This window comes from Filicampus tigris, chromosome 8 (genome assembly GCF_054856515.1).
Source record: "Filicampus tigris isolate MCC_2025a chromosome 8, RoL_Ftig_1.0, whole genome shotgun sequence".
NCBI lineage: Eukaryota > Metazoa > Chordata > Actinopteri > Syngnathiformes > Syngnathidae > Filicampus > Filicampus tigris.
In genome coordinates this window covers 27,554,752-27,582,615 of record NC_141224.1, presented here as the reverse complement: position 1 = coordinate 27,582,615, position 27,864 = coordinate 27,554,752, and the positions used below count along the sequence as shown (strand labels likewise).

Below are 27,864 nucleotides of genomic sequence, written 5' to 3'. Positions count from 1 at the left end.
GTATAAAAGTGTTCTGCACAATAGTTTGGATTTATTGACATAAAACATGAGCTCATCATGATCACCTCCACAAAATCAAAAATACCATGGCGATTGCTTCTCCACTTGCACAAGCTGAAGCAGACAAGAGCATGAATGCGCACACGAACCCCTACTGGTTATATTTCAGACATTTAGCTACGATAAATTCATGTCAACTCTCAGGAGGCAAATGGCGACTGGCAGTGGGCAAGCAATCAGGCAAGCATGGATCTTTACCCCCGCCCCCACCCCCCGCTAACAGTAGGATAACGGCACGGCTAATAGCAACAACTAGCTTCAGCCCGTTAAAACAAAAGGCGTTAGCACAACAACATTAGCTCCTTATTGTCCGTCCAGCCTTCATCGATCTTCATGTCGCGGGGTTGCCTCCCAAGCAGTCGTGTGCGTTGTCCCGACACCGCACAGCTTTGGCGTGAGAATGAGCTAAGACCTCATCGAACACCGGGGCTGTCTTGAACGTGCACATCATCGCCGAGCGGCATGTGCTTTAGGCCGAGTGTGGCCGCATTGGAACGCACCATTTTGGCTGTTACGTTCCAAATTGGACGGCGTGTTGTAGGTAAAAAAACTGGGGCCATTTCTCATCCAAATAAATGTGTACGTCTGCTCATTCCCACTTCAGTCTCTGTAAATACCCTGACTGGTGTTTAATGCCTCGACCGTCCTAACCGTGATCAGCAAAGAAGCATGTTTTTTTTGTAGCAAAGAAGCAGTGTGCGCTCGTCCCAGCATAAATCAATTTAGCTCTGCTCACTTACACATTTCCTCATTCTCATATAAATCAGCCATGGAGAAGTTAATCCTTTTGATATGTTGAAGTGGGCATTAGTGGGGATGTCCACATAAATATTGGTGCCAATTGATCACCGTTTTTGGACGTTATAAGCAATGAAAGTACAATGATTTCCAATGGAGAGTTTGTCATCGGTCCCTCCAGTGACTCCGACCGAACATGGATATAACGGTAGGGGGCGCGCCCATTTTCCTCATTAAAAAGAGGCCTTATTCATGGAGCCACTTATTTCCTACTTTCTCCCAAATTTATTGATAAAATAGAAAATGACAACTCTTTTCATTTTCTCGATCAAAAAATATATAAAATGAACTTGTTTTCAGCCATGGAGTAAGTACCACGTTTGCGGAGCACCTCGATCAGATTGGGCAACGCCGTACTACATTCATCAGTGTTTTGGCAAGTTGACTTTTAAGTTAAGAGGCGTTGACAACATGCCCGAATCGAACAAAAAATTGGTTTTAATGGACCGAAACAACACACTTAGACGGAGATTATCTTGCCACAAGCTACACAGACAACCGCCATAAGGCTGGGGAGCTACAGGCTAATGGAGCTACAGCTAACCTATAAATGATACTTCAAGAATTAAGGGAGTTCCGACGTGAAAGCGCTAACACACTCACTAAAATCAAGGACGAAATTAAGACAACTAACATCAGAATAGATTAAGTCGAAACGCATATGTTGGAGATGGAAGAAAGAGTGCAGGGTTTGGAAGAAGCTTCCGAGGGAGCTGCTAAAGTTACATGCTAAACTCGAAGACAAGATAACGGATCAAGAGGGACAGGCAAGACGGGACAATATAAGAATTCATGGTATTGAGGAGGGGGCCGAGACTGACTCTGCATCAAAGATCGCGTTTGTTGATCATTTATTTAAAGAGAAGCTGGAGTTGTTGCCCACCACCGATCTCAAGATTGAGCGGGCACATCGTGCGCTGGGCCCCAATCCTCCCCCCAAGTCTCTCCCGAGGTCTATAATAGTCAACTTCGCCAGTAGCAAAATGAAGAAGGTGTTCCTTTATAAAGAGAAGAAGATCTTTGTCGACCACGACTATGCTCCGGAGACCCTGAGGAAGCGCCGGGAATACACGGAGGCGAAGAGGGTGTTGTGGGAGAAGAAGATACGTTTTCAGACTCCATTTCCAGCCGGAATGAGAGTATTCTACGAGGGAGAAACGTGCCTTTCCAACTCAGCGCAGGAGGCTACTACTGACATGAAGAGGAGAGGTTTTTCCGTGGCTGTCTACAAACCTCCAATGACCTGGGCTGACAGAATTGAAAACCTGATGTGGCACCGGTCTGCTAGAGGAGTAGAACAGCAGCTGGAAGCTCCACGTGAGGGTTTCCAAAAAAAGCTGGCGACATACAGGCGAGCGGACAATTGACATTGTTCGTGTCCTGGTAAGGTAACAAGATTTATTTTCGTGAAACAATCAAATGATAGTTGATCTGAAAGCTATTTGGGTTTTAGTGTGCATGCATATGTATATACGTTTAGTGTGCATGCGTGTATGTGCATATGTGTATACACGTGTATAAGTGTGTATGGGGATATGTGTATATATGCATGTGTGCGTGTGTATGTATGTGTATGTGTAGGTTCTGATCGAGGATGCTTGGACTTGTATATGTAAATGTTTTTTTTTTTTTTTTTGGGGGGGGGGGGGGGACAATTGATGGAGGGCCCTCTATAAGGAGACCTGTGTGGAGGCTTTCCCTCCAAGCCAGCAGAAGATCCTGGCTTTCCTGGGGTCACAACTGAGACCTCACAACAGAACGCTTACCCTGAGGTATTTTGGGAAATTCGCTTTTCTCAGAACTTGTTCTATTGTTGTTTTTTCTTAGCTAATATGTTGTTAGAGTTTGAGTGGAAATGGAGTAATGTCTATTGGACAAGCAATAGGTGTCAGTGATACTTTAATGTTAAGTCACAAAGTCCCACTTAAGTTTGCTTCTTATAATGTGAAAGGTGTCCTTAATCCTATTAAGAGAAGGAAAATTCTTGGCAAAATGTCAAAAGATAGGATAGACTATTCTACTATACTATTCCTGCAAGAAACCCATTTAAATGATTCATATGATTCAACATTTGAAACTTAGAAGACAGGGATTTAATCAGGTGTTCTCAGCCTCCTACGAGAGAGGGCATAGAAGAGGGGTAGCTACTGTTATTTCGGCAAAGGTAATTTTGAGCTGGAATCAGAAACTAAAGACAAGGAAGGGAGATATAATATGGTTGTGGGTAAAATGGAGTGCTCTGTAGTGACTCTTTTGAATGTTTATGCTCCTCCAGGTGCATCATGGGGGTTCTATAGACATATTTTCAATTTAATGGTAACTAAAGCCCAGGGATTGGTTATATGTGGTGGTGACTTTAATATGAGCTTGAATTTCAAGACAGATGTGTCACGACGTCACTATCGAACAATAGCCCAATTGCTAATAAAGTGGGAAAGATGATAAAGGAGATGGGCATTTGTGATGTATGGAGAGAGCTCAACCCAACCGCCAGAGATTACACTTTCTACTCAGCACGACATAACACTTTTTCTCGGATCAATTATTTTTTTTATGTATTGTAAAGATATTAAAGAGGAAATTAAAGCGGAAATCTTGCTATATATGTCCGAAAATGATAATGAGGAAGTGTCCCCAACTATGGTGTGGGACGCAGGCAAGGCAGTTTTGAGAGGGAAAATTATTGCAAAATTGGCCTTACAAAAGAAGCTCAGACGGGAAAAATTGGAAAGTCAGTTAGAAAGCCAACATGCTCAAAAAATGCTCAATCGGGTGTTGTTCAAGAAATTATGGAAATTAAAAGTCAGATAAAGGAGGTTTATGATATGGATGTTCAGGAAAAAAAAACATACTTTCTTAAAACAGAGTTATGAGTTATGAGCAAAGCGATGAGAAGATTAGCATATAAGTTAAGGTAGCAACAAGCAGAGAGGGTGATACATAAAATTAGGGATGCAATTACCAAACAAATGAAAAATGACTTTAAAGATATTCAAAAAAATTTTGAAAGATATTACAAGGATTTTATTCTCAAAGGGTCCCCGAAGGCGGGGGAACACCTGATGCTTTGCTGGTGTCACTAAATCTCCCGACGGTCTCTGGAGACCAGAATGAAGTTTTAATGGCTGAGGTAACTATGGGTGAATTACAGCAGGCAATCTCTCGACTAAAGTCGAACAAATGCCCAGGCACAGATGGTTACCCATCAGAGTGGTACAAGACTTATAGTGACATTTTATCTCCACTTTTATTGAGAACTTTCAATTGGATCCTAGTGAATGGTGTGATTCCCCCTTCCTGGCGAGAGGCGATTATGGCTTTGATACCAAAGGAGGGGAAAGATAAATCTGATTGTGCTAATTTCCGTCCAATTAGTGTTTGAACCAAGATTATAAACTCTTTACATCAATTTTAGCGAGGCGTCTGGAAATGATACTTCCAAATATTATACAGTTGGACCAGACTGGTTTTATCAGGCAAAGGCCGACTTTGAATAATATCAGAAGAACTTTACATGTAATTATCATATAAAGATACATAATTTAGAGGCTGTTTTGTTGGGGTTGGATGCTGAAAAGGCCTTTGACTCTGTCAATTGGTCCTTTTTATATAAGGGTATTACGGAGGTTTAAATTTAGTGAAAATTTTGTGAGAACTATACAGGTGATATATGATAAACCATTGGCCAGAGTAAAGCTGAATGGTGGTTTAACAGATTTTTTTTGGTTTAGAAAGAGGATGTCGACAGGGAAATAGGGCACTATTTCCCCACTCTTATTTGCCATTTTTATAGAGCCCCTGAGTCAATGGATAAGGCAGAACGACAAGATAGGGGGGATCACTATTGCCGAGGATGATATCATAAGTTAGCCCTATTTGCAGACGATATATTAATATATCTGGCAAAACCATCTACTTCTTTCCCCGAATTGCTTTCGACCCTGAGGGTATAAGGAGGATTTTCAGGGTACAAATTTAACACCCACAAATCCCAGATATTGTCATTCAAGTACACTCCAAGCTAATTGATGAGAAGCATTCAATGTGAACTGGGATTCGGAGTCAATTAAATATTTAGGCGTGAATATTCCAAAAGAGGTGGTTGACTGGTTAGCACGTCCGCCTCACAGTTCAGAGGTCGTGGATTCGATCCCTGCTCCGGCCTCCCTGTGTGGAGTTTGCATGTTCTCCCCGTGCCTGCGTGGGTTTTCTCGGGGTTCTCCGGTTTCCTCCCACATTCCAAATACATGCATGGTTGATTGGGCACTCTAAATTGCCCCTAGGTGTGATTGTGAGTGCGGATGTTTGTCTCTGTGTGCTGTGCGATTGGCTGGCAACCAATTCAGGGTGTCCCCCGCCTACTGCCCGAAGACAGCTGGGATAGGCTCCAGGACACCCCGCGACCCTTGTGAGGATAAGCGGTATCAATAATGGATGGATGGATGGATATTCCAAAAGATTTGGACACAATTATATCTGAGAATTATTACCCTCGCCAAATTAAGGCCGATTTGAATAGTTCCATTTTGGGGATTATTGCAGTGAAAGCAATTAAAATGAATGTGTTGCCTAGATTATTATATCCATTCCAAACTTTACCGGTTGATATAACCAAGGGTGCATTTCAAGAGTTCGATAATATAATATCACGATTCATTTGGCAGGGGAAGAGCCCAAGAATTCGATTTAAAACTCTTCAGCTCGCAAAACACAAGGGAGGCCTCTCCCTTCCGAATATAATGAATTACTATAGGGCAACTCAGGCAAAGATTTTGGTTAACATTTGCAATCCATCCTACAGCGCGAAGTGGAAAGATATTGGATAAAAAATTAAATCAAGATGTGGCATGGACTAGTAAAGCAAGACAAAGATAAAAGACCGTATTTGGTCTTAAAATTAATTGGGTATGATTCCGATTTTTTACCAAATAGAATGGATGCAGGATTTAAAAATTGGTCTGGAAAAGGGTTGACGATATATAGGGACCTTTTCGAGGGAGGCGTGCCGAGACAATTCCAAGATCTTAGAAACGAATTTGGATTGAGCAATCAAGACTTTTATCGATATCTGCAACTTAGACGTTATGTGACGACAAATATATGTAGAGGTTGTGTCCAACAATTAGGCTTGGGCTTAATCAAGATATTCCTACTAAGTCAGACTCAGGACGTGGCAACATATCAAAAATATATAAGGAGTTGCAGGGTCTAGGAGGGGGGGACACAACATATATAAAGAAGAAGTGGGATAGGGAGGGTAATATTACAATTCAGGTGGAAGCATGGGAGAAAATATTGTCACAGCAATGGAGGAGTACATCAGCTCTCTCTTGGAGGGAATTTGGGTGGAAGAATATGGTTAGGTTTTTTCGAGTTCCAGCTTCACAAGGAGGGACCATAACATGCTGGAGATCCTGTGGTAACAGCAAAGCTTCGTATTTCCATGTGTTTTGGGAATGCCCGGTCATTTCCAAATATTGGAAGGAAACAAGGTTGACTATGGGTTGAATCCCGGGAGTAGTGGTTCCCCTGACTTTTGAGGCCCTGTACTTGGTATTGAAAACTGTCTCGATTAATGGATTTGCTCAGATATACATCTACAACATCTTGTTATTATCTTGCAAAAAAGCAATAACGATAAGATGGTTGTCAAAAGATCCCCCAGTAGTCAAGGACTGGATTAAGGTGGTTGGGGAGATTTTTTAAATGGAGAAGCTGACGTTTATTCTTAGAGATGAACGTGAAAAATTTGAGACATTGTGGGACATTTGGATAAAATTCAGAGTAACCTATGGTATTGCTGGATTGGATAGATAAGATACCCTTTTCTTATTATTCCACTCAATTGTTCAGTTATTTTATTATTATTTCTTTTAGTTGTTTTTCTTTTGCTTTTGATGTTAGGTTGTTGTTTTTTTCATATTCTGTGTTTAACATATTGTATACGTGGATGTACAAGACATGTAACATTTTCTTCTCTGGAGTTATCGCTTGAGGCACTGTGTTCTGATTTGCTGCTGCGAATTGATGGTGCTCCATCTATATAGAGCTATATCCACATTATTTTCTTGCTTGTTCACTAATAAAAAGTTTAATAACAAAAAAAAAAAGAACTTTTTAGTGAAAACATGGTCATCCCAACCATCCATTTAAGTATTGTAAAAATGCAAACAAACAAAAGAAACAATATGATAAATATTTTACTAGGGCTGCACAATATATCGCAAAAATATCGATATTGCGATAATGGCATATGCAATATGCATGCAATATCGCAAAAAAAGTGGATGGAACACCTATGTTCGTCCAAAGGCATCAAAGACTGTGGGCTTAATGGATCTTAGTGGTGCATCAACACAAATCGTCTTTACGGTTAACAAAGAGCTCAGTGGACCTGACTACATGCACATCAAGCTGTACGGCTAACCCTTACAATGTCTACACTCACAGTTTCCTTTGCCATGGCAAGAATGAAGCTGAGAAAAGGGTTCTGGACAATGTCATACAGGTATACCAACTTCAGCAGAGTGCAAGAGTAGGGCTGCACAATATATTGAAAAAATAACGATGTCATGATAACGGCCTATGCAATATGCATATCACAAAGACTTGCAATAATTTTCTTATGGAATTGTAGGCTTTGTCAGAATTTGACTGGTCAGATGCAAACTTAAATGCGTTAAATGCATTATCTAGGGGAATTACAATTAATTAGCTAAGAACACATTGAACTTGTTTATTTGACTGCATAAAAAATATGGCTGGCTGGCTGGCTGGATAGATAGATTGATAGATGGCTAGATGGCTAGATGGATGGATGGATGGATGGATGGATAGATGGATGGATGGATGGATGGATGGATGGGTGGATGGATGGATGGATGGATCTGGTGAGGGAAATTAGATTTGCTAGCTTTATAAAGTTTTTCAAAAATGTTCACAATGTTCGGTAGTCAAACAAACAACAAGCAGACGGGGGTCACACTGCAGTGATGACTTATATGGCAGTCGTTGTCATTCCCTATGTCATTCCCTAGGCCTATCTTGACTCAAAATGCTTCTCTTTGCTCCTACTTGTCCCTAAAGAGCGTCACACTGCTTCACATAAATACTTAGTCATAGGCCACTCCGTTGGTACAAAGGAGAAAGTTTGCGACATATTTTTGGAGTAAGCTCGCTGTCAAAAAGGCATATGCGTGATTAAAGATTCGTATCCATAATCGTAATAATTTGTGAGTACAAATCAAAATTGTGAGGGTTTGAATTTTTTGTGTGAGTACGAATCAAAATTGTGAGTTTGACTTCTTTTCTTGTGAGTGACAACGAAGTGAGACACGTACATCTCACGCATGCAGTCGAAGACAAAGACACCTTGAACAAGCTGATTAACCACTATTCAAGCTGGTACAGGTTAAAGCGGGCCGTCGCTTGGATTCTCAAAGTAAAGGACACATTGCACAGCGCTGCAGAGAAACCAGAAGGGGTCGACAAACAGGGTCCAACCGCCAAACGAATGACAATTGTAAATTGACTGTTGAATGTCTAAAGAGAGCCGAAATGGAGATAATCAAATACATTCAAAGTCAATAGTTCCGGGAAGAGATGGTCATGCTGTTGAAGGGAAACAACCTAAAGAGGAGCAGTCATCAAATAAAGCTCGACCCAGTGATTCAAACACGGTATACTGTACTTATGAATATGTAATATTTGTACCAAAAAACACGTAAGGACGTCAACAACACTCAGTAAGATGTTAAAGCGGATAAACCTCACTTGTGTCACTACATTTCAATTTAAACTAGTTCGCAGGATAACAAAATAGTCCTCTGTGATATGTCTTCACTATACAAGAAATTATGCACAACATTTTTTCTTTTGCACTAAACACTACTTGTTTTTTTCAGTTCTGTGAGAATACTTGATTAATCAATAAAAACAGAGCAACCAAATTAGCAAGCGCTCTTAACAGTATCCATACAATAAATTTTTGTCGACGTGATAAATTATGGGTACATAGATACATTGAAAATAGAGCTACATTAGCCAAGTACTAATGCTAACAGTGAAACGCATCATTAGATTGCAATCTATCGCCGTAAGCCTGAGTCCAAAGCTATTATTTGAGACAGAACGATATTATGAAATACAGTACATATTAATAAATTGGATATACACGTTGCTGACTTTACCTGCTGTGAAATTGCGTCTCCTGAGCCGCTGGAAGCGCCGTCCGATCGGCTCGCATTCGCCATCTTTGTTTTCTTATCAACGCATGCGCGGGGAGAGGAATCGCGGATCGATTAGCTCCCCTTGGGACTTGCCTGTTCTGCGTGACGTCATCCTAATTTGCATGTTGTGCAGATTTGTGCTCTCACAAAAGTGATTCGTCCTCAGCCGGCAATTCGTGCATAGTGAAGATTCGTAGTCGTAGAAGCGAGAGTTGTATTCACAAAACAATGGCACTCACAGTTTTTATTCGTACTCACAAGAAAAGAAGTCAAACTCACAATTTTGATTCGTACTCACAAAAAAAATTCAAACCCTCACAATTTTGATTTGTACTCTCAAGAAAAGAAGTCAAACCCTCACAATTTTGATTTGTACTCACAAAACGGATATGCCTTTTTGACAGCAATCTTATTCCATACATATTTGCCCACTTTTTGAAGCCTTTAAAATATCATAACTTCCTTAATTCTTACACGCAATTTGATAAGTGCCTCCTCACCAAGGTATCCAATACCTTTGCCGCAATTTTGATGTAAATGTAATTGCGTCGACAATGTCCAGTCTTTTCATGAATGTCTCTCAGGATTAGTGTGGTGATGTGTGAGTCCTTTGGGATGATAATTGGATGCTTCACATGATCTGGCATGGCAGATGCACATAGACGTCCTCCAACCCTCAAAACACCATCCTGAATCACTGGGTCGAGCTTTATTTGATGACTGCTCCTCTTTAGGTTGTTTCCCTTCAACAGCATGACCGTCTCTTCCCGGAACTGTTGACTTTGAATGTATTTGATTATCTCCATTTTGGCTCTCTTTAGACATTCAACAGTCAATTTACAATTGTCATTCGTTTGGCGGTTGGACCCTGTTTGTCGACCCCTTCTGGTTTCTCTGCAGCGCTGTGCAATGTGTCCTTTACTTTGAGAATCCAAGCGACGGCCTACTTTAACCTGTACCAGCTTGAATATCAGCTTGTTCACGGTGTCTTTGTCTTCGACTGCATGCGTGAGATGTACGTGTCTCACTTTGTTGTCGTCTTCTTCGTTGTTCGCTTGGTCAGGTCTGCTCGGCAGTTGGCTTTCCGGGTCTCGTAGAAAGGCTGGACCATTAACCAGCTCGGGTTGTTCAGAAACTTGGTGGGAGTTAGCCCTCTAGATGCACAATCAGATGGGTTTACTGTAGTATTGACATACCTCTATTGGTACAGCTTTGTAATTCTCTGATAGTAGCAACGCGATTGGCTAGGAAGGTCTTGAGACGAAGGGCTTCGTTCTCTATATAATTCAGCACTGTTGTGCTGTCAGTCCAGAATGTTGATTCACACAACTTCACCTGAAGCGCTCGTCTTAACATCTTGTCTGTGTTGACAACAGCTGCTGTTAATTCCATACGTGGAATTGTTGTTTGCTTTGTTGGGGCCACACGTGATTTTCCCATCATGAATGCGCAGTGGACTCGTCAGTCTGAGGTAACCATTTTTGGACGCATCAGAAAAGTTGAGCTTCGTTGATTGGTCCGAAGCCCACTGGTCGTACACATCTGGCTAATTTCATATTTGAGCGTTGATGAAGCTCTTCCACTTTTATGATAGCTGTTCTGGAATTTCATCGTCCCACAAAAGCCCTTCCTTGCACAGCTGTTGCATGATCATCTTGGCTGGGAGGACAACTGGAGCAATGAAACCAAGTGGATCGTGGATCGAGCTTGTGACTGAGAGGATTCCTCGACTTGTGACGGGTTTGTCCTTTACATTGATTATGAATTTGAATTAATCTGATTCAATGCACCATAACACTCCTAAGGCTCTTTTCACAGGAACATCATCGTGAAGTACAGGATCTTTCTTTAATTTAGTTTTGAGATACCGTGCTCGTTGCAAGACAACACTTCAATTGTTTTTCCATGTGGACGTTTGTTTTCTTCAGCGGTAGATGTATGTAATAATGTCCATCCATGTGACAAGCAGAGCCTGATACGATGATTGACTTCATCGTTGATGGATTGTCCATTTCTTCCATATAATTCACATCTTCTATATCATTAATGCAGCTTATCAGAAAAAATTAGAACTCAGTCAAAACATTTCCATCTTCACACTTATGAAGCAGCATTACCGCCCTTTCATAACCGCGCTCAGCAGGCATATGTTGGCAACTCTTCACGAGGTGCCGAGGCATACCTCGTAGTATACTGTTCTAAAAAATACAGTTTATCTGTGCTGCTGTCTGATCGAGCATCAATAGCATTAATAAAAGCTTTCATGAAGGATCTGAATTCTAATGGTTCTCCACTGAACATTGGCACTTCTTTTTGTGGCAAGCGAGACATTTCCTGTTTTTTAATTATTATTTTAGTCATGTCTGTATGTTGTTGAATGAGATGACACACATCTGCTCCACTATTATTATATTGTGGACTATGATATTGTATTGGTTGTTCATTAATTGGTTCTATTTTGGGCTTTGGTATCTCTTTGCTTGAGGATAGCATCAGATGGCATGGCCAAGCTATTTTCATAGTGACACGTGGACGTTTTCCTTTGTGGCTCGATGTGTGGATTGTAAGCATGTTGACTTAATGCTTCATCTTTTGCATGGGTAGGCATGCTTACGGCAGACTTTTATTTTATGCTCTTCACACTCTTGATACACCTTGAGCTAAAGCTGTATTGATTTCCAATTGTTCCCGTTTAGCTTTCAGACGTGCATCTTTCTGTTCTTGTTCAACTTTCAGGCATGCTTCTATTTCTAATGCTTGTTTTTCTTTAAGAGCTTCTGCTTGTGCTATCAATGCGGCTTGTTTGGCTTGTTCTTTCATTCATGCTGATGATGCAGTAGAAGAAACCTTTGATAATTGCGATGTCGATGCCGCCCTTGATGTCGCCTTTGATAGACAGTGTTTGACACACTATCTTCAGCAGTCACTTCATCATCAAATTTTGCAGTCTGAATCCATGTTTCCACTACACTTATAAATTCACGACATGTCATGTCCTTATTTTTAATCCATCTTTCTTGGTCTTCTTTTATTTCACAAGGTTTGAAATATGAATGCAATTCATAGTTAATTTGATTGAATTCAGCAAACAGTTTTTTGTATTCTTTTAGTTTCTTTTGTACAACCCTTCAGTCACGGTATCCTCTTTGTTGTGCATTTCCACTTTTATTTTACAAGATTTTCTTGTTAGCTGTCTCAGCTTTTCTGTCCATACATCAGTAAGGTATTTTATTTTTTCTTTTATTGTTAGGTGTGAGGGCGGCACGGTGGTCGACTGGTTAGCACGTCCGCCTCACAGTTCAGAGGTCGTGGGTTCGATCCTGGCTCCGGCCTCCCTGTGTGGAGTTTGCATGTTCTGCCCGTGCCTGCGTGGGTTTCCTCCGGGTACTCCGGTTTCCTCCCACATTCCAAAAACATGCATGGTAAGTTGATTGGACTGTCTAAATTGCCCCTAGGTGTGATTGTGAGTGCGGATGTTTGTCTCTGTGTGCCCTGCGATTGGCTGGCAACCAATTCAGGGTGTCCCCTGCCTACTGCCCAGAGACAGCTGGGATAGGCTCCAGCACGTCCGCGACCCTTGTGAGGATAAGCGGTATGGATAATGAATGAATGAATGTTAGGTGTGAGCTCCCTCGGCTTGAAGGGGATATTGCACCTCCTTCTGACTTGGTCTCATTGAATTTGTCAAACGTGATTCCTTTATTGCACGTATGTCAAAGTCAATGTCCGCGGGCCACATCCGGCCCGTGAGAAGGTTTTCTACGGCCCCTGGGATGATATTGCTTTATTATTAGATCCGGCCCGCAGCCTGCAGCAAGCCGGTGTGGGTAGCAGATCTGATTGGGTCCTTCGCGGCTGCCGAAGACGTCACGCTTTAAAATATATTGTAGCGACTTCAAAGAACATGCCGTCAGACATGGTTTAATTATCAGGTTTTTATTAGTCCAACCGGCTACTGTGGGCCGAAGCCGACGCTAATACAGTACGACAACCGTTCAGTCAAAAAAGAGCAAGGGCTCTCCTGTTCATCCTCCGCTACTCTCGCTCGCATCCAGCAAGCCGCACGATTCATTCATTAACCTCGGAAACAAAACAACTTGGCAAGACACAAATTCGACCACAACACAGATAACCCAATTCGTTACACTGGTTCTGTAATATATGTATTTGCATCAATGTTTGCCACCCCATGGCTGTTCTATATGCTGACTGAAGACTTCACGTCACTTTTCGTGGCTTTCAGAATCGGATTGTGGTTAAAAGTTATTTGGAGTAAAACACACTTTATTAGAAATACTTCATGTTAGAAATCTCACGTTGTTTTATTGTTAGTAATTGTTGGCATTTGATAAATTCATTGAGTTTCGACGTAGTGCTGAGATGTCCCACACTGTGAGCAGGCAGTGAACGTTATTCAAGCGCTAAGTGATGATAGTGAGTGACTTTTTTTTTCTCTTTCCTCCTTCGACACAGCTCGTAGTTTGTTCGTGCCAGCAAACTCAGTAGTTGCAGATTGTTTCACCACGTTTGTTGTTATGTGGAAATGTTAAAAGGTGAGTTTAACCATTTAAGTTCGTGTCAGGTAACTGCTGTGTAACCTAGATATGTTCTTGTGAGTGATGTCACGTTGATGAACAATAGTTAGTTATTTTGGCTCATATGCTAACTATTCTAGTGATGAAACGTGTGAATGTGTATTGTATGTATTGTTTGGCTAATTAATTTCTTAATGCAGTGAATTGTAATGTTTAGGCATATTGTTAACAAATGGATATGCATTGGATGATGTTGCTAGATTAATTCTTTGTCTGTTGTTGCAGACCACAATAAATAGACGTGTCAAGTGGAATACAGGCCTGTGTTTTGGATCAATATGGATCACCCACATTCATACCTTGCCACTCTAAAATAGGGTCAGCTGGAGACATCATACCAATCATATGATCCTCTCCGTTTTACTTCACATTATGTACAGTTCATACAGTCTTGCAGCCCGAGTCAACCAGAAAATTGTTTCCAGTTTGGCAGGCGAAACGCAAACGGAAGTGACGTACGAGCTGCCTCGCAAAAGTAGCCTAGCATTGATGTACTATATTCTATTTTTTATTTAGTAATTCCGAAGATAAAAACACAACAGCCAGGGGGGTGACAAACATAGACGCAAAGAAATATTATTTCAAAGAATATATTACAGATATATAAGATAAGATAAGAATAAGATAAGAATGCCTTTATTGATCCCACAGTGGGGAAATTTTCATTGTTACAGCAGCAAAGATATAGGTCACACAGGGACGGCGGCATAATGGGGCCATTAATGTATAACATTGACGGCAAACATTTTATAAAGCGTGACATCATCAGCAGGAGCGAAGGACCCAAACCAATCTGGACATTTAAAAACATTTCAATGAACATTCTATCAGTCCGGCACTCGGCTTGTCGCAAAATTTTGTATCTGGCCCTCCGTCCATTCGACTTTGACACCGCTGCTTTATTGCGTCTTGAACTCCGAGCTCCTCCTTCTGACTCGATCTCACTGATGTTGCATGTTGCTGCTGGCTTCCATTGTTCATTAATTGTTTATGACATGGCAATTGACAATTGCGGATCGTTTTTGAGTTTATTTGTGACGATTGGTCCACTTTAGGTCCACGTTAGGCAGAAAGCGTGACGTATTGCGGTCATCAATGTTGCATGCTAATTGATGTCAGCTTCATACTCTTCTGTATCGGGCTTGGTTGTTTAGCTTTTTCAGTTACTATTTTCTTCACAGTTAGCGGCTTTTTCTTCTAGCCATCTTCTGACTTTTGTAATGGCGGAAATTATGTTTTACCATTAGCTTCAATGTTTGTTGGTTGTCGAAGGTAGTTCTGACTATTAAAACAATGTCTGCTATGCTACTACTACTGCAAGTGCTTTAAATCTTTATGACAGAAATTGAGATACTACTTGATGATGACAGAATTGATGACAGAATTGAGATAATACTTCAAAGCGTTGGCTCTCACACTTACCATATTGACAAAATTTAAACACTATTTTGTTGCTTTATTTCATTATATTTATTTATATATTGTTATGTATTTCATTATTATATTAAAAGATTTTGAATTTCTTGGGACATAGGCCTACCTATTAATTGTTGGCCAGCAAAGACCTTACGTCGGAAGAACAACGGCAGTCCATTGAGCTATATTGTGACCAGTTATCCACTTAACTCTGGAAAAGCTTGTTTGGCCAACATGTTTGAGAGCGGTGAGGACTCGACTGTGCCGTCGCTCTCCCTGCAGCAAAAATGTAATACTACAAAATAGTCCACATTTTTATTAAATTGATCTGTCATCTGACTGTGTTTTTTTGTAACTACTACAGAATACAGTTTAATAAAAATAAGTATCCCGAATACTTAACACTAGTACGTGTATTCCGTTAGTCCCCAAGCCTGATTATGCTTTACTTTTCTAAGCTCTTCTATTTAAAATTATTGCAGTTAAATAGCTGCTAGCTGGTGGACTTCTATTAGGTGGTGGGCCGAGGGCAGATTTTTTATCTATTTGAATTACCCCCACTGAGGGAGGACTTCATTTTTTGTTAGCTTCATCTTCATTTTTTAACAAATTAATCAAAATTGTTGCCACTCTTTGCTCTTGCATATTTTTAATTTAGTGAAAACCTTGTGTTGGTTACTGGTTAAGGCAAACTGAGTGGGCAGCAATGCTTGGGGTCCAGCATTCATGATGTAGTTGTGGTTGTTGTCCAATGACATGCCTCAAAATGTGTTTTGCTTCTGGGTTTAACATTTTTTGGGGGGCTTTTTTTTGCCGGTTACTGAGTTGGATACAAGGACTTAAATATTCATATAGTTGTATATAATCAGTGGTTGGATCTAATTTTTAACTTTAAGATAGCGCTATCGGAGTTAATAATTTGTTGTCTCAGTTAAAGGTAGCACCACAGGCTTAGACACATTGTTATTTTCTGTCATTTAGATCATTGTAATGCCGTGCTCTCTGGCCTTCCCAAAAACAGTACCGTATTTTCCGGACCATAATGGGCACCTTTATATAAGTTGCACCAACTCTATTTAAAAAAAAAAGAATGAAAAAAACATATATGAGCCGCACCTTTATATAAATATACTAGTGGCGTAGTATATTGGGAGCACACTGGAGGCGACGTGGCTACTGTTGTGACATGCAAGACGAACTCGCTGTGTTTCTCGCTTGATTTGGACGGGTGAAATATATAAACATGGTGAACCGTTGCTGTGTTAGAGGGTGCAGCAATGCCACCCACGGTCGCAAAGGTGAGAAATGTAACAACATTTAATTTAATTCCTGCTTGGCGGAAGACCGATGGAACCCTCGTTTCGGACATGTCAAAACGAAGTCGGATGGCTTGGTTATTGGCTGCAAGATTAAAGCATTTCACGATAAAAAACATTTCATCTTGGGCGAGAGTATGCTCCGTACATTTTCATAGCGACAATTTAAAAAGTTTAGAATCCTCTTGCTTTCTCTCTTTTAGTCACATACATGCATGCACTTAGTAAGTGAGGTAAAAGGAAAGAAGGAATGATCAATGATCACATACACTGTTAAAACACTTAACGTCAGAGTTTGGACGTGGATGGTATCGATTGCACTTCTGCACTTTCGCCGCACTTCGGATCTACCTCACCTGCGCGTTGCGTTTTTACTCTTTTTAATTTTTGGAGACTATTTTTATCTTATTTTTTATTATTATTTATTTATTTAAATTTTTGTTAATCTCTGGGTCGCTTGATCTCGCGGACTAGCATACAGCTAGCTTGAGACGGAAACGGGCTAGCTTGGGGCTAGCTTGGAGCTAGTGTATTAAAATGCCTTCAGACGACAGCGAACACAATGGCCTGCTGGAGAAGGCAAATAAAACAATCTCTGACCTAAGAAGGGATATTCGTCGTCTCTCAGAGGAGCTCCATGAGAAGGAATCGGTCATCTCTTGCTTCGCGACCCGTTTCCCCGAACTCTCCGCGGTGGTCATGAGGAGGCGCGCTCGTGAAATCCTGTCGGCGACAATGACGGCTGAGGCGGCTGGCCTCTCGGACACGGCGAGGTGGGATCCAATTGCCTGCCCGGGGCCATCCTGCTCGACACCGCTGCAGAGTGACACCTGGGTCAAGGTGGTGTCCCGCGGCCGAAGGGCCGGGGAGCCACCCCACCGCCCCCAACTGGTCCTGGGGAATCGGTTCGCCGCCCTGGCGAGTGAGTCTCCTGTTCCCATCACTGCACTACAGCAGTCGGAGAAACCGACTGCTGCATCCGACGCTGGGGCTGTGCTCCCAGGGGCTCCCTCGGATTCCCCGCCACCCACGGCGACGACCTCAGCCGGGAACCCCATGTTGGGCGGGTCCGCCAGTGACACGGCCGTCCACTCACGCGTCGGGCTGCTCCGGGACGCGGTGTCCCGGTACAAGGGTGGTCGTCATCACCAGCATCATCGGCGACACTCATCGGTGTCATCCACCGTCTTCACTCGGCCTCGGCGGAGCCATCCTGGACAGTGGGGTCGTGAATCTCCCGCCGGTGGTGAGTCCCTTGGCGTTCCCTCCTCACGTCACCCACCGACCACCGTTATAATTGGCGACAGCACCATTAGACGTACTCACTATCCCGGCTGCGTCACCCGCTGTTTTCCCGGAGCGAAAGTCATGGACATAGTTAACATCCTGCCGGGTGTTCTTGACTCTCTGCCATCATCCATTACCCGGCTCATCGTTCACGTTGGGACAAACGAGACAATACGCCGACAGTCTGAGCAGACGAAGAGAGACTTTCACGCCCTCTTTGCCTTGTTAAGAACCTGCGGTCTGTTGGTCTGGGTGAGTGGCATTTTGCCGGCATTGTCTCGCGGAGTCGAGCGCTTCAGCCGCCTTTTAAGCTTGAACACGTGGCTCCTACGCACTTGTGGCCACCTTGACTTTGCTTTTATTGACAATTTTAACCTATTCTGGAATCGCCCGTCTTTTTACCAGCCGGATGGTGTTCATTCGAACTCTCTTGGTAGCAAGATTTTAGCCGCTAACATCCACCATGTCGTAACCAATTCCACTCCCAGCTGACTCTTGTTTACCAATCATATTTCTTCTTCTACTCATAAACGCTGCAATGACAATGTCACTACCATCACTTACAGGCCAATACCAGCTGCTCACAGTACCACCACCCTCCTAGCTCCCCCTGCAGGCCCTCATTATCATTACCACTATCGGACAACTTTCCCATTGAAACCATCACCGGCAGACGCTTCCCTTGCACACACAAACAACGTGGTTTTAACAGTGGTAATCTAGTATATGTGAATACTGCTCATTCGTACCACCATGAGCGCACGTCCAGCACAATAATTAATCTGGCCGTGCTGAACGTGCGCTCCCTTTTAAACAAAACTTTTATCATAAACGACCTATTTTAGACAATAATTTACATGGTATACTTTTGTCTGAGACATGGCTTGGTACAGATGCTCCAGTTGCTCTCAACGAGGCTTGCCCACCGAATTTTAACTTTTTATTTTCTACAAGGGATGGCAAAAGAGGAGGCGGGACTGCATCAATTTTTATTAATACTCTTTTATCAAAGGAGATCATTTTTAGCAGCTATTTATCGTTTGAACACCATGCCTTTGTTTTTAGCAGTCCCCCTATTCCCTGCATTACCGTCTATAGACCTCCCCATCATTCCACTTCTTTTATTACAGAATTTTCAGAATTCTTATACATTTTATATTCCAGTTATAACAGGATATTAATAACTGGCGATTTTAATATACACATGGACAACATCTCGGACCCACTATCCAGAGATTTTTCAAACCTTTTAAACTGCTTGGATTTTAAACAGCACGTCTTGCAGCCAACTCACAACAGAGGACACACCCTGGATTTGGTTATAACCTATGGCTTGTCTGCTGGTGTGTCCTCTGTTGTTGACTTGGCAGTGTCAGACCACTACTGTGTCTATTTTAACATCGCCAGTTTTAACCATCTAGCAGTCCCGGTCAGAACAGTGAAGAAACGCTACCTATCTTCTGAGATGGCTGCAAATTTTATCGAGATCTTAAAAAGCACTCCTGCTGACATTTTACCTGCACCCTGTGATCTTATTGTTGACAATTTTAACCTACATCTTAAATCATCATTAGATTCAGTAGCTCCACTTTTAATTAAAACAACAAAAACAAAGACTGTACCCCCGTGGAGAAACAATGCTATCAAAATATCAAAGAGAAAATGCAGGAGGGCAGGGGGGAGGTGGAGAAAAAGTAAACTTACAGTACACTATGAAATTCTATGCGAACAACTGAAATCCTACAATAAAACAGTGAAACTGGCAAGATCTTCCTATTTCTCAAACCTCATTACAGTCAATAAAAACAACCCCAGGGTTCTCTTCTCCACCTTTGAACTTTTAACTAGTTCTGATTTTAATAAGTCCCCACAGAGACCAACAGATGCTCTCTGTGAGGACTTTGCAGACCACTTCAGAAGTAAAATCGATGACATAAGATCCAGTCTTTTAGCCCGTCAAAACACAAGTTTTAATAAACCCGGACAATCATATTTACATGAGGAAACACTGGAAAGTTTTGCCCTGGTTGATGCAAGGACACTTGTTCGAGTTTTCTCCCAGGTAAACCCAACAACCTGCCTTTTGGATCCAATTCCCACATTTCTTTTTAAGACATTTTATGGATTTTTTGAAGAACAAATTTTAAATATAGTCAATTGCTCTCTTCAGACAGGCGTCTTCCCCGCTGCCTTTAAAACGGCAGTGGTGAAGCCCCTTCTGAAGAAGAGCAGTTCTGACCCGGGCGTTTTTAATAATTACAGACCCGTATCCAACTTACCGTTTTTAAGTAAGATTTTAGAAAAACTGGTTTTCATCCAGTTGAATCATTTTTTAAATACAAATAATATTTTGGAGAAATATCAATCTGGTTTTAGGATGAACCACAGTACAGAGACTGCTCTTTTAAGGATTTTAAATGATATTAGGTGCACTGCAGACGTGAGAAAACTCACAGTCTTGGTGCTACTGGATCTAAGCGCTGCTTTTGATACAGTAGATCACCAAATTTTATTAAATAGACTTAAAAATCTAGTGGGCATCTCTGGTACTGTTTTTGACTGGTTTTATTCCTATCTCACAGACCGATATTTCTTTGTAAGTATGGATACTTGTTCCTCCAAAACTCATGAAATTAAATGTGGGGTTCCTCAAGGTTCGATTTTAGGCCCCCTACTTTTTAATCTTTATATGCTTCCCCTCGGGGATGTCATCAGGGGACACAGCATCAGTTTTCACAGCTATGCTGATGACACGCAGCTGTATATTGCCGTGTCTCCTGATGACACAGGACCCATTGATACCCTTTTAAATTGCATTTTAGATATCAAGTCATGGATGGCAGATAATTTCCTACAGCTCAATCAGGATAAGACTGAGGTTTTAGTTATCGGTCCCGAAGGTCAGAGAGAGAAGCTTTTACCAAAACTACACATTTTTAATCCCTCACATTGTGTGAAGAACCTTGGCGTCATTTTTGACTCTGAGCTCAGTTTTATTCCTCATATTAAAAATGTAACCAAGATTGGTTTTTATCACCTTAAGAATATCGCCAGAGTCCGCCCGTTTCTCTCTCAGGCTAACACGGAAGTGCTGATGCATGCCTTTATTTTCTGTCGTTTAGATTACTGTAATGCCCTGCTCTCTGGCATTTTGGATTGCAGCGGATCTGGACACTAAATACATGTGCAATGCTTGCAATATTTTTCTGAAATTAAATTGGGATGTGTGGGGTGCTAATTTCGTTCCTCTGTCCTTTAAAATTTTAGGATTGGCAGTATGCAAGTATGCCCTCCGTAAAATGACTGGCCATTATAAAAATATTTATCTTGGCAAATAAATAAAAATGTTTCTTGAATCAAAAGACAAAAGGGGATTATTTTCAAAATAAAGACACTGAATTTTATAAAGAATTATAAAAAGTTTTTTATGGCAAATTTAAAATGTTTCTTGAATGAAAAGACAAAACAGGATTGTGGAGAGCTGTTGTCAAACACGCCCAGGTCTGAGCATGCACAATTAGCATTTTAATGGAGACAGAGTACCGAGAGTGGAATTTGCAAGTCCTGGAAGAGGAAGGGGGCAGAAGTGGACTAACTAGGGATTTAAGTGTTAAAAATGAACTAAGTACGTCCGTTTGCGTAGCTTAGGTGGACGGTTCACAAGCAAACACAGTCGGTACCTTAGTCCGAATGACGGTCTTGTCATTGTTCGCTGCCTTAATCATCTGCAGGTCCTGCACCTACCCGTTTGTAAATTGCACATGAGAGGCTAAATATTTTATAATGTTTAAATTGCTCTGAATTGTAGGCACTCACACTACACACAAGGTACGTGAAAATATCTGCCGCACACAAAGGAGGAAATAGGTTAGGTTCGTAGCTCCACTCAGTATTGGCAATGGGGCTGATAAACGACACTGGTGACACCTGCAGGCGATTGCAACGCTTCCCAAGCCTGAAACATTGTGATTAATTGCATAAGAGCCTTGGGCATTAAATGCACACAAAAAACGCAAAAAACGAGTTAACTCGATGTTGGGTCACCGGGGCCCCCTTCTGGAGCCAGGCCTGGAGGTGGGGCTCGACGGCGAGCGCCTGGTGGCCGGGCCTGCACCCATGGGGCCCGGCCGGGCTCAGCCCGAAAAGGATACGTGGGTCCCCCTTCCCATGGGCTCACCACTGGTGGGAGGGGCCAAAGGGGTCGGGTGCCGTGTGAGCTGGGCGGCGGCGGAAGACGGGGACCTTGGCGGTCCGATCCCCGGCAGCAAAAACTAGCTCTTGGGACATGGAATGTCACCTCTCTGGCAGGGAAGGAGCCTGAGCTGGTGTGTGAGGCTGAGAGGTTCCGATTAGATATAGTCGGGCTCACCTCCACGCACAGCTTGGGTTCTGGTCCCAGTCCTCTCGAGAGGGGTTGGACACTCTTCCACTCTGGAATTGCCCAGGGTGAGAGGCGCCGAGCAGGTGTGGGCATACTTATTGCCCCCCGGCTTGGCGCCTGTACATTGGGGTTTACCCCGGTGGACGAGAGGGTAGCCTCCCTCCGCCTGAGGGTGGGGGGACGGGTCCTGACTGTTGTTTGTGCTTATGCACCAAACGGCAGCGCAGAGTACCCACCCTTTTTGGAGTCCTTGGAGGGTGTGCTGGAGGGCGCTCCACCTGGGGACTCCATCGTTCTGCTGGGGGACTTCAATGCTCACGTGGGCAATGACAGTGAGACCTGGAGAGGTGTGATTGGGAGGAACGGCCCCCCCGATCTGAACCCGAGCGGTGTTCGGTTACTGGACTTCTGTGCTCATCACGGATTGTCCATAACGAACACCATGTTCAAGCATAAGGGTGTCCATATGTGCACTTGGCACCAGGATACCCTAGGCCGCAGTTCGATGATCGACTTTGTAGTCGTATCATCGGACTTGCGGCCGCATGTTTTGGACACTCGGGTGAAGAGAGGGGCGGAGCTGTCAACTGATCACCATCTGGTGGTGAGTTGGCTCCGATGGTGGGGGAAGATGCCGGTCCGACCTGGCAGACCCAAACGTATTGTGAGGGTTTGTTGGGAACGTCTGGCAGAATCCCCTGTCAGAAGGAGTTTCAACTCCCACCTCCGGCAGAACTTTTCCCACGTCCCGGGGGAGGCGGGGGACATCGAGTCCGAGTGGACCATGTTTCGTGCCTCCATTGTTGAGGCGGCCGATCGGAGCTGCGGCCGCAAGGTGGTCGGTGCCTGTCGTGGCGGCAATCCCCGAACCCGCTGGTGGACACCAGCGGTAAGGGATGCTGTCCAGCTGAAGAAGGAGTCCTATCGGGCCTTTTTGGCCTGCGGGACCCCGGAGGCAGCTGACGGGTACCGGCTGGCCAAGCGGAATGCGGCTCTGGCGGTTGCTGAGGCAAAAACCCGGGTGTGGGAGGAGTTCGGGGAGGCCATGGAAAATGACTTCCGGACGGCTTCGAGGAAATTCTGGTCCACCATCCGGCGTCTCAGGAGGGGGAAGCAGTGTACCATTAACACTGTTTATAGTGGAGATGGGGTGCTGCTGACCTCAACTCGGGACGTTGTGGGTCGGTGGGGAGAGTACTTCGAAGACCTCCTCAATTCCACCGACACGCCTTCCACTGAGGAAGCAGAGCCTGGAGACTCTGAGGTGGGCTCTCCTATCTCTGGGGCTGAAGTCACCGAGGTAGTCAAAAAGCTCCTCGGTGGCAAAGCCCCGGGGGTGGATGAGATCCGCCCGGAGTTCATAAAGGCTCTGGATGTTGAGGGGCTGTCATGGTTGACACGTCTCTTCAACATCGCGTGGACATCGGGGACAGTGCCTCTGGATTGGCAGACCGGGGTGGTGGTCCCCCTTTTTAAGAAGGGGGACCGGAGGGTGTGCTCCAATTACAGAGGGATCACACTCCTCAGCCTCCCCGGCAAGGTCTATTCAGGGGTGCTGGAGAGGAGGGTCCGTCGGAAGGTCGAATCCCGGATTCAGGAGGAGCAATGTGGTTTTCGTCCTGGCCGTGGAACAGTGGACCAGCTCTACACCCTCAGCAGGGTCCTCGAGGGTGCATGGGAGTTTGCCCAACCGGTCTACATGTGTTTTGTGGACTTGGAGAAGGCGTTCGACCGTGTCCCTCGGGGAGTTCTGTGGGGGGTGCTTCGGGAGTACGGGGTACCGAGCCCCCTGATAAGGGCTGTCCGGTCCCTGTACCACCGATGCCAGAGTTTGGTCCGAATTGCCGGCAGTAAGTCGGATTCGTTTCCTGTGGGGGTTGGACTCCGCCAAGGCTGCCCTTTGTCACCGATTCGGTTCATAACCTTTATGGACAGAATTTCTAGGCGCAGCCGAGGTGTCGAGGGGGTCCGGTTTGGTGGCCTCAGTATTGCATCTCTGCTTTTTGCAGATGATGTAGTACTGTTGGCTTCTTCAAGCCGCGATCTCCAACTCTCGCTGGGGCGGTTCGCAGCCGAGTGTGAAACGGTCGGAATGAAGATCAGCACCTCCAAATCTGAGACCATGGTCCTCAGTCGGAAAAGGGTGGCGTGCCCTCTCCGGGTCAGGGATGAGATTCTGCCCCAAGTGGAGGAGTTCAAGTATCTTGGGGTCTTGTTCACGCGTGAGGGTAAGATGGAACGGGAGATCGACAGGCGGATCGGTGCAGCGTCTGCTGTGATGCGGACCCTGTATCGGTCTGTCGTGGTGAAGAAGGAGCTTAGCCGAAAGGCGAAGCTCTCAATTTACCGGTCGATCTACGTTCCTACTCTCACCTATGGTCATGAGCTGTGGGTCATGACCGAAAGAACAAGATCTCGGATACAAGCGGCCGAAATGGGTTTCCTTCGCAGGGTGTCCGGGCTCTCCCTTAGAGATAAGGTGAGAAGTTCGGCCATCCGGGAGGGACTCAGAGTCGAGCCGCTGCTCCTCCGCGTCGAGAGGAGCCAGTTGAGGTGGCTCGGGCATCTGATTAGGATGCCTCCTGGACGCCTCCCTGGTGAGGTGTTCCGGGCATGTCCCACCGGCAGGAGACCCCGAGGACGACCCAGAACACGCTGGAGAGACTATGTCTCCCGGCTTGCCTGGGAACGCCTTGGGATCCTTCCGGAAGAGCTGGAGGATGTTGCTGGGGAGAGGGAAGTCTGGGCTTCCCTGCTGAAGCTGCTGCCTCCGCGACCCGACTTCGGATAAGCGGGAGATAATGGATGGATGGATGGAACTCGATGTTGGGAGTGTACTAGTAGATTATAAAAAATGATTTAAAATGATTTAGGCATCAAACCTTTTTCTTTTGATTTAGGACTATTTTTACCTTATCTTACAGCTTTTAGTTCTTAGCTTCTATTATTGTTTTGAGTGGCCGTATGTGCCTCCTTATATGTGTGCATTTTATCTCATGAAATTGATCTGACTGATCTGTCATTGTTGTTGGGTTTCTATAGTGTGAAATTATTATTTTATTGACGTTGACAGTGAGAATTGAATGTTCTTGACTTTAAAGAGATTATTTTAGTGTTTGCATTCAGACCATTTGTAAATTGTATTATTTTAATATGCAGTTAATATATAAAAATGTGGCAGAGCATCCCATATGAAAAAGCCTACAGTATATGGGTTATACATGGCAGGGATTATATCTTCCTTACACAAAACGAGTAGAATTATACTTAAGATGTATAAGATATATAAGATATATAAACGACATACATTTTATTTGTTTGTATATGGAGGGTTTGAAGCACAGGTGATCCAATATATAATTCAGTTAAAACTTAATTTTCAGGTGAAACTTTTAAAAACCTTTTTCATTCGGGATCAAGAGGTCAAAGCGTAGACTACTGCATCCATGTGAAAGTGGCAGGAAAATCACAGGTACCAAATTTCCCACTAGGTGGTCAGGAGGGTTGGCCACCCCTTGGCCCTCTGTGGCTACAAACCTGGGAAAAGCGTAAGTTGTTGGCAGTATTTAGAATCAATTTTAAGACGAGCTGTGTTTCTATTTTTGCTGTTAAAAGATTGAATGATTTGGTATGGTGGGTATCTGTTTTGGGAGATTAAAACTGTTTTGGGGTAGGTTTTAATTGATACATTCTTTCTCCATATTCTATATTTATCCTTAAAACAGGGAATAATGAGCAATTGGTTCAGAAAATTTGACTAAATAGTTATTTATCTATTTACCAAGTGATATGTATTAAATATAAACAGGCTGGACGTTAGATGTTCGGTGAAGTTAAGACGACCTTTGTCGTGACAATTCTGAATGGACAAGACATTGTTCCATAAAATACCGGACTGCAAACTTTGTTATCTACAAGCTGGTTGACATTACAGGTCCAGGATTCCCAACCACGTCCAGGAGGAACAAGAAGAGCTACATCACAGCGATTGAATGGGCAAAATCCACCGATGACAGTGATAAAATTTGGCACATGCTGGCTGAATCGAGTAACTGCGAGCACAAATTTTAATGTACAAATGGCGGACGCGCCAGGGGGGGTGTCTCTGAGTAGAATTGAAAAGCACCTTTTTGCGGAGTAAATGAGATACTAACCAGTGAATAAAAGTGTGAACGGAAGGTGGTAGTTTGAATGTGTATGAGATTTGAGAGGATGTTTAAGGGACGGGCCCCTGGGTTAGAAAACCTGATTTGGGGACCGACAAGCCCTCTTCAGCACTTGGGGGGGCAATGGGTCCATGGGCCTGATCAACCCATTGCATCAATCCCATTGCATTCCCAGGTACTGATTTACAATATTGCTATTGGAAAAAAAAAAAAAAAAAAAAAAAATCAACAAACATTTTATTAACCAACCAAATTCATCCATCAAGTAAATTAATAATTGGACCGCAAATGAACAAAACACAAGACAGGTGTTGATAAACCTAAAATTTGAATGAAATTTGACTATGAACTAGAGAACGCAATTTCTGGAGAAATTGCGTGTGAAGGAAAAGGAAGCTGAAAAGAAACCATGGAATGCGTTGGAATGAGGTTGAATAAAGTTGAATGATAATGAATGAAGTTGTATAAAGTGAAATGAAGTTGAATAAAGTTGAATGAATTTCAATAAAGTGGAATCAAATTGAATGATGCTGAATAAAGTTGAATGAGAATGAATAAAGTTGAATAAAGAAGAATGAAGTTGAATGAACTCTATGAAAAATGCTGGACTGAGCAGGAATCAAACCAGCACTGCCCACTTACAACTCAGCGTTTGTACCACTACACCATCAAGGACTTAACTGGATAGCTATAAATTTGAAATGTTGAATATGCAAGTGGGACTGAATGGCAAATGTTTTGTTTTTAAGGTTGAATAATTAGAATTTTTGGGAAGTATGAACTGCAGGTGTGTTGAAAAGCTGAACCAATTTGAGTTGAATGACCTAAATGAAATTGAATGAACTCTATGAAAAGTTTTGGACTGAGCCGGAATCAAACCAGCGCTGCCCACTCACAACTCAGCGTGTGTACCCACTACTCCATCAGGGACTTAACTGGAAGGGTGTAAAACTGAAATGTTGGATGTGCAAGTGGGACTGAATGGTGAATTTAATGTTTTTTTTAAGGTTGAATAATTTGAATTTTTGGGAAGTATGAATTGCGGGTGTGTTGAAAAGCTTAACCAATGTGAGTTGAATGAGCTGAATCTTGTGAATTTGAAATATGAATGGTTTAAATTTAAAATGTCATGTCATGTCATCTTCCAAACCGCTTATCCTATATAGGGTCGCGGGGAGTTGCTGGAGCCTATCCCAGCCGTCAATGGGCGAAGGCAGACTACACCCCGAACTGGTCGCCAGCCAGTCGCAGGGCAAAATTTAAAATGTTGAATGTGCCATTGGGAATGAATGGTGAATTTTTGAATGGTTTTAAGGTTGAATAATTTGAATTTTTGGGTAGTAGGAATTGTGGGCGATGTGAAATGTGAGTTGAATGAGCTGAATGAAGTTGAATGACCTCTATGAAATATTGTGGACTGAGCAGGAATCGAACAATCGCAGCAAATGGGGAAATGTTGAATGTGCCATTTGGAAATGAATGGGGCTTTTGGGGGAAAAAAGGTTAATTTTGGGGGAACCGTAAATGTTAGGGGCAAAAAAAAAATGCAAGTTTTGATGGCATGAATTTTGGGAATTATTTGAAATTTGAACTGTGGGAATCTGATGAAGTATGTGG

General features: G+C 43.2%; 1 protein-coding gene across 1 annotated transcript in view; it reads right to left on the bottom strand.

The window, feature by feature from the left end:
- entpd3 (ectonucleoside triphosphate diphosphohydrolase 3) overlaps window positions 1-27,864 on the bottom strand; it is a 138,692-nt gene that overhangs the window by 38,026 nt on the left and 72,802 nt on the right. The window lies entirely within an intron of this gene.